At 35.3% G+C, this 13,177-nt stretch overlaps 1 protein-coding gene across 2 annotated transcripts in view; it reads left to right on the top strand.

Annotated features, from left to right (window-relative positions):
* The window catches only part of nompC (no mechanoreceptor potential C), a 603,429-nt gene that overhangs the window by 405,173 nt on the left and 185,079 nt on the right, over positions 1-13,177 (top strand). The gene's annotated exons all lie outside the window — the stretch shown is intronic.

Raw genomic sequence — 13,177 nt, 5'->3', positions numbered from 1 at the left:
AATATAAAATTCGTTTGGATGTTTTAAATTCCGTTCTTACGGGAGTGAATAAGAAACACGAATGGAATAGGTAGTAGTACTCGTTAGCAACGAATAACACGTTGCCTGTTACTATAACAGATAATATTGTCAAATATATTAGGTTGGTAGGAGGGATAAAAGTGGATCTGAAAAGGTACGGGAATGGATGACGTCACACTGACCCACGTGCCTATCTTTGCCCATTGTAATTTTTTAGGATGTGGGGGATGTCATTGATATTTTTTGGAAGTGGGTTACGGCATCCTCTGGCGTTCTCCCTCACTTTTATCCTTGGTTGATGGGACCGAAATGCCCACTTTTACTGCTGGTGGAAGACAGACCCTTTATAACGTAACCAATGGTTAGACTGAGATCACGTACGACATCACTAACTCCCTACATGCTAAGAAAACAAGCTGGAATACCCAGCAAGTCAAGGGGCACTGTTATTGAACAGGGTTGTGTGAAAATACACTATAGTGAACACCAATTGCAAGTTATTTTCTTTACGAGTTGAAACTGGGATATCTATATATTTAGCCGCGAAAAAACATTTAACAATGCATTTGAGCCAGAAGTGATGAGCGAAAATACCGTACACCATTTGTTTGTGAAATATCGTGCCGATGACACAGCATTGAAAACAAAAATGATTTTCCATCAGCCAACGGTATGTTCTGATGATCTTCTCAAGAACACCTTGGGAGCAGATCATTAGAAAGGTGTTTCTGCAATTGAAGATTATTTACGTTTAAGCATACACCATACAAATGTCGTTCACAGCTTCGCGTAATCGGTAAGATACGAAACAACCGAGAAGATTACCGCATCGGGTTGTCAATTCTAATGGAAAATGAAGCTACTGCAACAACCGTAAATGGTTAGGACAGTGGTTGGATCATGATCAAAGTCAAACACGGTTTTCAAAACTACTATTTCATACCCAGCAAGTATTGTTAGTCGTATGGAGGTTTATGGTGAGGGAATCCCATGTCTTTTTGGTCGAGACGAAAGCATCAGTACGGAATGTTACGGTGACGAACTTCATGAAATGTACCGTAAGTCTGTCCGCAAGCATTCAGCAATAATCAACAGACACCTTGTCTTCATATTTCATGAAAATCCACGCTCTAATGTGGCTGAAAAGACGGTGCGTATTCTCAATGAGTCGTAGTATGAAATTGTTTCTACTTTATTTTCTTGACGTCTTTCCTACCGAATAAATACCATTTGTTCCGGTATCTTGATAACTTCTTTGTAGGGAAGAACTTCTCTCATGACCGTACGGTGCCATGTATGGTTTATAATACTTCTTTGCCTCACAAAATGCAGACTTCTTTTTGTAATGGGGTTCAATCGTTGGCTGAACAATAGCGATGGCCAGAAACTACTTTGACTAACTTAGGTATTGTAATCTTCATTTTTGTTTGAGGTGCTCTGGAAGCGACACAAGTCAGAAATGTTAATCACACAAAACCAATACAAATGTACCCTTAAACTACCCGTATATACAGTCAAATTCAAACGAAACTCTCTCCATTGAATGTGTGTCGGTAAGAGGGCACATTGATTCTTAGTTTGAAGGTGTGTGAATAGTTTGTATATGGGCACTGACTGTATCTGCAGTTTCACGATGATGCCAGCAAACGTCTATTCTGCATACCCGGTGTAGTGTTGACCACGAGGCAAGAAGTGTATAACGTGGGTATATCTAGCATTGCCCTTGAAACTCGTTAAATTTCTTGTCTCGTCTTGAAAATGAGGAAAATAAATTCTTAAATTGGTGACGAGACGAGAAACATGACAAGTCTCGTTTCATTTTCGAGTCGAGTCTCGTTGACAATACTAGTTATACCTATCTTGTCCATATATTTGAAGTTCATTTTATATCCTGTAGAGTTGCCTTGTTAAAATCAGTTGCTAGTAGTTCTGGGCCGTGAACGACTGTTTGGGTAATATCATTGGTTAAGGAAACTGGGCGATATGTATTTCTTTTAATTAATGCTAATTATTAAACATTTCTTTCTACATTGCATTTGAATTTCCTATTTCTTAAGTGCAAAATTCTAGCAATACTACTTAGAGATTTTCGAGACGAGATGGGAAAGAATTCTTCGCGAACCGAGACGAGACAAAACTTCTACAAAACTTATATCATGAGACGAGAAAATTTTATTTCTCGTCTCGTCTCGTAAGCAACACCAATTGTCTAATTAGGTAACTTCGACCATGGACTGCGAGACGCCGAGTGACCATTCCGCAAAATTCTCTTTCTCGCAGCTCGTTATATCTCAGTTGTTTATCGGTGGTGTACACAATGAGAAGCACACGGAATTCCGAATTTCGCCGAGTGTTCTTTAAATGCGTTTCTAAAAGTGTGTTTGCTTACAAAAGTAGGTATGAGATTTCAGTATGCTAACGTTCATCACATTTGTTTATTTGTAACTGTTACAGTAAAAAAAAAGTAACTTTTTACGTTATAATAAATATGTAGGCCTATCTGCTATATATATGTGAAATACGGAAGACAGGTATGATAATGTGAATTCATATAGACAGATAGATATACTAGTACTTGCAGATTTGAATGTGAAACTACGTGCAACTACTCTTGAATGCAGATTATTTGCTTTAAACGGCCGGCTAAGGTGTCAATGTCAAATCTTTTTTCTTATTTTAATGGCCCACTCTGAGGTGTTTTTTTTTTTCAGACGATTCTCTCAAAACAATTTAGACAATTTCGTTCATATTGCATAAGTAACTAGTGCATTAATAACCTGACAATATTGCATAACTTATTTGTCCTGAAAAATAAATGACGGGTAATTTATTCTTAGAGTTGAGTTTTTTCGGGGATTTTTGTTAAACTAACTCAGACGATTTCGTTCAAATTTTAAAAATGAATATTTTTTAATAACCTGACAATATGACATAACTTACATCTCCTGAAAAAATCTTCAACTAGCAGTTCACTCTTAGAGCGTTTCTTGCGGACGATTTTCTCAAAACTAACGCAGACTATTTTTTCTTATTTCATAAATAAACATTTAATTAACTCTATAATGTTGCGTAAACTACTTCTTACAAAAAAGTCCAAAAGAGGTGGCATGCTCTTGGGGAGCGTGTTTATTTTCAGACGTTTTGCTGAAAAAAGACTCAGGTATTTTATCCATATTTCATAAAGAAATATTTTATTGATGTTCCTATAATGCTCCGTAAATCACTTTTATTAAAATATCAACAAAGGGTAGTTTACTTTTCTGGGTAAGCTTTCTTCGGATAAAGTTGTCCGAAAACTCGTTGTAAGTTCGTTCATATTTCACAAGAAAATATTTCATTACTAACTTCAGCATAACATGATTTAGTTTAAGGAATTGGAGCGAGAAAATTTAGTGCGGTGGTCCATATCTTTTATTTAGCTAGAATTTGAGTTTAGTATGTTATAATGGAACCCAGGATCACCTGTCCCCTTTTGTACATAACGAACCGCCTAAATTCACCTGTCATGTAACCCTCAGAAACTTTAGCATCTCTTTCTGCACTTGTGGCTTAGTGATAGAGCAATTAACTCTTGTGCATGAAGTCCCTAGTTCGATCCCCGGCCAAGTAAGTTTATAGTGCACAACAGCGTGTCCGTGGGTTTTCTCAGGGTACTCCCAGTTCGTCCCACATTCTCATTCTACTAATTCTTTCATCCTCATTCATTTGTCTTGATCATCCGTGTCCCTAGCCAAATGAGCATAATCGTGCGACGTTAAACTGAAAGATTTCACTTTTTTTTTTTTTTTTTTTGCTTCGAAACTTACTGACCCCCAACACCCTTCTGAAACTTGGGTGCTGTCTTGATTAAAAAGTATTGTTCTTGTGTTATGTATATCCTTTTTCTACGTTTATTCGTTTCAATTAATTTTCTTTTGGCCCTCCCAAAATCGAAATGGTTTGCTCTGAGTCATAGCCTTCTCTCTATCGTCACCTCGGCTATTTAACCCTTAGTGGACCATGCATAAAGACATCATTCTGAAAACAAGAATTTGGTACATGCCTAATTAATATGTTACTTGGACACTACTTCTACATAAAAATATTATTTATAAATTTTTACTTTCGTTTTTGTATATGGCTTACGTAAGAGTTAGTTGCATTTCAGTTTCATTAAGCACCCGTCTCCTTTAGCATAAAGAACATAAAAGTAAGAAATTTCCCCATTTCATTTCTGAACAACATTAATTTTTTATTGTGGAGGGAGGGAGGGAGAGAATGAAAGAATCCAGAAATCTTCACTTCACTGTCTTAGTGATCGTATCCCGTACAATACTGCCACTAATGCTGAATACGGATCACACTTTTATTTTCTTGTATAAGATGTCATTAACTCAAAACTAACAGATTTTTAGTTAGAGTTGAGTTTTCAAGCGTCCCTTCCTGCAGCGAGGGTATATGAGCCGTAGACCTATACCTTAACATTGAATCCGGACACATAAGCTCCTGCCAGGAATTGAACCTGAGTCTACCACTAAAAGGCACGTACGTTATCCATATAGCCATGCGGAAGCGACTAGTAGATTTTGAACAGTAGAAAGCGAACGAGCTGGGAGTTTCAAGAGCTGCACCTGTATAGCTATGCAACACACAAACCACTAAAGTTGTTAAAGTTGCATAAACTGCAATTAAACGTAATAAATCAATAAAACGAGATGTAAAATGTGTTACACAGGTTTTTATATATTGGTTCAAGCTTCTCTTTCTTCTTTATTTGTAACTTCAAAAATAATCATTACAAAATTAGTCGAAGTATTTTGAAATTCTAAACTGGCTTCAATCTACGGGTATTTAACAGTAAATCAGTCTACTACCTACTACATTATCTGTAATTTTATTTTCAGAAATACTTCCGTAGCTAGTCAGCTACATAGAAAGCTTGGATGCAAACGTGGCCTAACTCCAAACAATGATACAATCAACTAATTTTCATTCATTTTTGTACATGAATATCTTTTTTTAAAAAAATATTTTAGTAAACAGTAAATTATAAAATTATAAACTACATACTTATAGTTTAGATTGCCAACATCGTAGAAGTATGAACTGCTCATGAGATGTTGAACTTCAAATTCCACTCTTGGAAAATTGGAGTTAGGCCATTTGGAGTTAGGCCATTTCCATATAGCACTACTCCTTGAATACGGTGTAAAGAACAATTTCGATTTCAAAACAACGGAATTATTCGTGAAAAGAAAATAACCAAATTTAAAGTCTGCTGTGAAATTGTCAGGTCTAATTCCATGCCACTGAGATATAATTATTATGTATGACAGTCTATCGGTACAATCTACATTACAGATCCTCAGCGCAGTAGGTATTCATAGCGAATCAGTAAACGAATCTAATTCCTTTGAAATTTCTTTCAAGCGGTTTTAATTTCAGAAGAGTTCATCTCCTTCCCACTATTTGTTCTAGGCAACATCTACAACCTAGTTGAAATGTACGTTACAAGCTTGTGCCGTCCGACTGAACCGATATTTGTTTATCTATTCGTCTGCATAATCCACGATAACTCTTCTAAAACTTATTGGATTTTAACGAAACTTAGTATGTGACTTCTATGCTCTTCTTATGCTCTGAATAGTAATAAAATAGATATGACTGATTGGTAAAAGAAATATGATTAGAAACTGAAATAAAATTAAATGAAATCTTTAGGTTTTACGTCCCATGGTTATGCTTGCTAGACTAAAGGAGACTGTGATGATGAGAAATGAATGAAATGGTGGAATGAAGAAAGGGCGAGGAAACAGAAAACCCCGAGAAAACCCACGCACACGGTGTTTGTCCACCATAAAGCTTACTTTGTGCGAGATTGAAAACTGAAGTCCAATGTATATAATATATATGCACAACTCTCTCATTTAAATAAGGTTAGCGTACGCGCCATCAGCGCTGGAGATCCAAGTTCAACTCGCGATAAAGACTCGTTTGTTTCTTTAGTGTCCTTTTCCAGCACAGGGGCTATTTATTAGATTTGGACCTATAGTTTCAGATGGACTCCAAATCACTGCAATGTGTTTAGTGCTCTCCCAGCCGAAGTTGTACTCGGGTGAGAGAGCAGTGAACGCATAGTGCCACGAATACCGGTGTTCATGCTTTTATGAAGATTGTGGGCAAATACTTCACAATATACTATGAAGGAACTATATATTTTTTCCTTTCTAGTATATCTGGATTTGAAAGCTTCTTTTTTTGCAGAATAAAAACACTTTCTAGGTATGTTTTCCTAAAAAATGAAACAAATCGTAGCTACTAAAAAGTAAAGAAAAAATGTTCCGTACGGTTCGTCAACTACTTGAAGAAGAGTCATATCTCAAATCTCATCTTTTCAGACATGAAGAAAGAAATAATTACGTAGACACGAAAGCAGTTGAATATGTAATAACTCGTCACCTATTCCAGATAATAATTATGTGGAATACATGATCAGTTATTGCATATTTAACTTTTTCCTCCTCTGTGAAATTATATTTCTTTATGTCTGAAAGAGTGACACCTTGAGATACGACCTTTCGTAGAATATTTAATATTCTTATTTAGAAAAAAGCATAAATAAATAGAAGTACATAAAAGTAATAATGCAAAGTTGTATTTTCGCTGGACTTCAGTTGCTGTGTTGTTTCATCATTGTATGACGTCGAGGAAGAAATTAAATTAACGTTGCAAAATTTTCTCTGTCGGTTGAACACTTATTTGATTCTGATAGTTATTACTAGCACTTATAAACTTAAAGATGATAAAATACTACTAGCACTTATAAACTTACAGACGATGAAAAATTAGTAGAATACAACGGAAATAGATATCCTACTTTCTGTGAAGTAACAGCTTTTAAATTTCAATTTTCTAATTTGTCAAAGAAAATGTTTGAATTGAAAACAAAAGTTCCGATTAAATGTCCAAAGGAATGTATATTTCAATACCATCATTACTCATATTGCACACCTTGCCTCCGGTTATTATATTTTATAGAATTAGGCTGTACTGCCCCCTATTGATGTACTGAAGAATAATTAGTTTCAACAGTGTTCGTAATGCACTTTTCAAAACTTTACACATGCCTGTAGATGATTTTATAACTTGGAAAATTGTAAAGAATAACCATTAAAAAGAATTTTAAAAACAATGTTCTTTATAAAATTTACTTAAGAATTTTCTTTGATGGATTCAAATGAAGAAATGGAACTTCATGAAGAAAGAACTATTTCTTTATTTTACCCCACAAAAAAATGTTATTCTCTTCTTTTAAGAGCATTTTACAAAAGTTATTTTTCCATAAGTTTTATGGTAATTATGTACTTTTTAAATCTTTATTCATTGTCTGAAGGAAATAGTTTCTAACTTTTCCGTTAAAGGTTCCACATAAAGTTCATTTGCCAACATTCGATCACTAAGTCATCCAATTTAATTTGATTTGGTATTAGTGTTGTAGGTATTTGATCAGTTATATTAGTATGCTTACGGCAGATTTGATGCAACTTAAGTTCTTTTTGCCATTACTGAATCACAATGCCATCTATTGATGCCACCTAAAGTTCTTTTTGCCATTACCGAGTCACTACGCCATCTATTTATGCCATATAAAGTTCTTTGTGGCATTACTAAATCACTATGCCATCTATTGATGCTACATAAAGTTATTTTTGCCATTACTGAATCACTATGCTATCTATTGATGCCACCTAAAGTTCTTTTTGCCATTACCGAGTCACTACGCCATCTATTTATGCCATATAAAGTTCTTTGTGGCATTACTAAATCACTATGCCATCTATTGATGCTACATAAAGTTATTTTTGCCATTACTGAATCACAATGCCATCTATTGATGCCACCTAAAGTTCTTTTTGCCATTACCGAGTCACTACGCCATCTATTTATGCCATATAAAGTTCTTTGTGGCATTACTAAATCACTATGCCATCTATTGATGCTACATAAAGTTATTTTTGCCATTACTGAATCACTATGCTATCTATTGATTTTTGCCAACACCGTATCTCTATGCTATCTATTAATGCCATATAAAGTTCTTTGTCATCACTGATTCACTGTGCCATCTATTGATGCTACATAAAGTTATTTCGCCAATAATGAATCACTATGCGATCTATTAATGTTTGCCAACACTGGATCACTATGCTATCTATTAATGCCAAATAAAGTTCTTTTGTCATCACTGATTCACTATTCCATGTATTGATGCCACAATTATTAATTTGTTTACTAGTTTTATAGACACTACCTGGCTCAATTTATACACTTTTTATATTCTTCGTTGTCTTTAAGTTATTCACTAAAATTTAGAAAATTTAAGGGAAATATTAGCGAAGAGCATTTATTAACAGACGTTGCCTACGTATATACTTAAACTAAATATATTTGTAATGGCTTAATTAGTGTTTGCAGTGAAACGAGAAGCTAGAACGATACTATTATGTGAAAATGTTGTATTGTATTCTTATCGGGTTTACCAAGTACAAAATTTGAGGACTCTATAGTTAATGTGAAAGTCGGTGAACTTTAAGTTGTAAGGTTTGACTTTAGCAAATAAATAAAGAGTAAAATAACTTAATACTAGCTTTGTAAAAATGCAAAGTCGTAGAAGTCCTAGCGCAGTGGCGTAAAAACTAACGGGTCCCCAGGGCCTGCAATGTGGGGGAGTCCATGTCAGAAATGTCCTATTAAGTTTCGAGGATGTTAAGATCCATTTTATTGATTCCATGTTATTTCACACTTCATTTTGTTTCATATTTTCCTCACTAGTGTCATTTAATCTTCTAATAAAGGGGAATCCAATAAGACCGTCAGATTTAGTATGTTTAATATAAAGCTTGAAATTTTAAATGAAAATGTCGGAAAATTTAATAACATTACATAGGTAAATGTTCCGATTTTAGAATGCAGGTTGGGCTACGCCTCTTTTCGTTGGGTTGGTAACACTCTTGTCACTAGCATGCTATCAGAGATTGTTACAGGCTAATAGATATGGAGCGCTACACGAAGAAACAATGTGTCTCGATGGTGATACCACAATACAGTAATGACAAGTCACAGGGATCCTCAGGGTCTGCCACCACGAAATCGTGACTTTCCTGTAAATTTAGTATACTTTTTGGGGTGGTTTTACAAATTTTAATATAATTTATCCTCATATTGAATTTGGATCCGCCTCCCGAACAAAATAGTTGCGTACGCGCCTGGCGACTGATATGTACAAACTGCAAGGAAGCTCCGTGCAACCCTTGAAACAAACTTTGTTGAAAATAAACACATCTGGTTTTAAAAGGATGGCGCCGCCTGCCACACCTTACGCAACACAATTGTCTTGCTGTGTGAGAAAAAAAAAATCCCAGGTGAGTACTCTTTTCACTGTGATAGGAACTCGCCTGCAAATATAATGTGACCTTACTCCTTGCCCTTTTGGGTTTTCTTTAGTTAAAGGTGTTTCCAGGAGGAAATTCAACTAGTAATTAGTGAAATCGATTAGCAGAGGTGCAAACAAGTTGTTATTAATTTCATAAAAAGAGTAGACTAAACCTGCAGAGGAACTCGTGGGGATCATATGCTGAATGTCATATTTAATCCTTAAATCGGGTTCTTTGTGATAATATTTTAATATTTATAATATCCTAAATTACAATGTGTTATAGACATATTAAATCCGTCATTCGTATTAGGATGCCCTTTATTTTCAGGTTGATGGCGAGAAAGTCGTTTAATTTACCGCGAACACTCTATATAGAGCAGTGGTTTTTAACCTTTTTGACTGACACACTTTACGGAACGTCCATCACATCACGAAACATTTATATGATATTTTTATAATAATAATAATAATAATAATAATAATAATAATAATAATAATAATAATAATAATAATAATAATAATAATAATAATAATAATAATAATAATAATAATAATAATAATATCTACTATAATAGTGAAATCAATGGGTTTTTATAATGACTATTTAGCACTGAGCATCATTGCTACCACTGGGCTTTGCCTGAAAATGTGAAAATTCTGCAAGATATTTCATATACTTTACTATAGTAACTAAGATTTCGGGGGGGGGGGGCTTAAGCCCGGAATCCCCCACCCCCTAAATACGTCACCGATGATGTGTAATTTTTGTGTAATATGAGCAAGTAGTGACATACTAAATGAAACGTTCAAAGTCAAAACATGTTTACTATTGCTGTACTGTACGTGTTTTCATGAACATTTTCGTGCTGTAACGTCCTTAGTTACGCTACTATCCTAGCATATGAGTTTCTAACATAACTTTCTCCCATTTCAATATTTTAGTTTACAAATCATGATTAAAGTGTTTCATTTCATTTCGAGTTCAAACGATGAGAAACACACACACATCCAAACGACAAAATCCCATGACAAAAGAATATAATATCTTCTTCTTCCACAGTTGTGACGATACTTTGATTGATTTCTTTTCTTAACAAATAAGGACAAAAGTTTTCTCGTTTAGATTTTAATTCTAAGTCTCTGAGGCTCTGGCAGTATTATTCGTACAAAAGAGAGAAAGTTTTGTGCGACTCGGTAATAATAGAAAGAACTGAGAAATGTATTTCTCTGTGACGAGTTTAATTCTTCGCAACTCAGTTTGAAGAATAATTTTCTTCAGCGTCCAAAAGAGATCTCTGTCATGACACTTTTAGTTTGATGAGAGAAAGTTAGATTTGGTTGGGTTGAACAAGTGTTATTTCCAGTCCTTGTATTTTGAAACTAATCGACAAACTTGCTAAAAGCTTAATTTGTTTCTTCCGTATTCACTTTTTTCGTCACGAATCTTCTTTTAAAATTAGTGCACGGGGATTTTATTACCAAATGTAGTATAGTAAGTATGAAAAGGTAAATGCTAGCCAGTGGGGTGTAATCAAGTTATATTAATGGTAGCGAATCAGATTCGTGTAATGTGTCAAATAGTTTCTTGTGCAACTAGTTTATTATGATACCTTCGGTTCTTCTATTATTAAGTACCATCTTCAAACGTTACGAGTTCGCTATTCTGTAGAAAATGGTAGTATGAGTACTCCATTCTATTATCGATGATGCTCAAGACAGTCGCATTCTGCCAAGCACTATTACAATACTTGATACCATGTTATAACATCTTTTTTTAAACTCACATAACACCACCGCGATCATAGTGCAACGTGTTCACGACGTGGGACCACGGTGGCTCAGTGGTAGATCGTTCACCTCTGGTGCACGGGGTTCTTGGTTCGATCAGGGACGTCATTTAGGGGGAACAGGGAGGAGCATTCCCTCCTGAGTTTGAGATGTATAGATTTTATCAATAGAATAGTAGTAAATCAGTGAGAAACGCGAAATTTTACTAATATAAAGGGATTTTGCCCCCCCCCCCAAGAAAAATCTGAAATGACGCTCCTGGATTCGATTCCAGTTCTCGTGAACTTTATGCGTGAGTTTTCCTGGGATTCTCCCGTTTCCTCCCACTTTTGTCATTTCACCACTTTTGTCATTCATCATCACCATCTCCTTTAGCCTAGTCGGCATAACCGTGGGACGTAAAACTTAAAGATTATATTTCGTTTGTGTACCCACGTGAATGAGTTTGGTTTGTATACCATGATACTTTCAGAATTAATATTGAAACCAGAAATAATAGTAGATTACTACCACTTCTGGTTTTAGTAGAGAGATTAGAGTGGAGTTGAGATGGACTCTTCCGTTCTTCAGACGCTTAATTGATTGCAAATTACCACTTCTCGCTATCCATTATCATTTTCTCCTATAATAATCAACATTAAGGGTTTACACTACAGCGAAACTAAACTACCGCTAATTTTAGAGTTTTTCTGTAATATCTTCAAAACTAATAAAAATATTCGAAAAACAGAAACGTATGAACTAGACAATACGATTTTGCATGTGATACCTTTACCACAATTCACCTATCTGCTTTTGGTATTCCGCTATTTACAGAATCCGCAAAAAATGCTAAATCTATCTACAGTTGCAAATCGAAAAGGGATAGATGAGTTGTGATAACGATATCATATGCAAAACCGTATTGTCTAGTTGACTACGTTTCTGCTTTTCGAATACTTTTTATTTGTTTTGAAGATATTACAGACAAACTCTAAAATTAGCGGTAGTTTAACTTCGCTGTAGTGAAGACCCTTAAAGCCGTAAATTGTTGATTTGTATCACTTCTGGTTTGAACCAACAAGCTCGATTCCCAACTTTCGATCCTCTACATTCTGGCAAAAATTGATACTGATCTATCAAGTAGTTTGTGAGAATTTAGGGGAGGTTTCCCGGACTCCCACACACACAGGGTAAATGTATAGATGAATTTTGGTATACCAAAAGCTTCTTAAAAGTGATGGAAACATCTTAACAAAACGCAACGTACCTGATTTATGTGTTATCAGACCACCATTATTCTGCAAGGACAGCTTTGATTCGTTGTGAAATTGGGGCATATAAGTCTTCAACGACTTTGAAAAGAATATTGCATCATTCCTTACGTAGTACGACATTCAGTTCGTCAGTGAGGATGGAAGAGATTATCTACTCCGGAGCTTAAGCTGAGCGCATTGTCATTTTGGAAAATTCCGTTATTTACTGGATTCAACATCTGGACAATAGGATGGACGTGATTTTACCTAAGTTGTCCCACGTTATCACTAACAATAATGTACGATATGAGCTTAATTACAGAACTCACAAAATACCAGGAAATTGCGGTCCATAGCGTCACATAGTCGTTAGGTTTCAGTTTCACGATAAGGAGGAGAGCACGGGACACAAGTGGTAGTGTGTCATACAAAAAACGTCCTATTGCTAAAAAATAAAGTGAAACAGGATTTGTCTGACCATATCATCAGTAGTCCAGTTTGCTTGTTCTTGGCACCACTTTCGTCAGATTAAAGTATTTTTGGTAGTGATCATCGGTTTGGAAATTATAAGCCCATCACGGATATTCAGGTTATTCAAATCGTGTCGGACTGATTGTGGCAATATACAGCGTTCCAAACGCTGATTGAGTTTCATAGTCACTTTCCTTGAATTCGCTCTTCTGTTCTTCATCAGAATCTCTTCAAAACTGAGTAATAT

Source organism: Thermobia domestica, chromosome 5 (assembly GCF_964235325.1).
Source record: "Thermobia domestica chromosome 5, izTheDome1.hap1.1, whole genome shotgun sequence".
Taxonomy (NCBI): Eukaryota; Metazoa; Arthropoda; class Insecta; order Zygentoma; family Lepismatidae; genus Thermobia; species Thermobia domestica.
The sequence above is the reverse complement of the archived record's forward strand: the minus strand, read 5'-3'. Positions and strand labels throughout refer to the sequence as shown.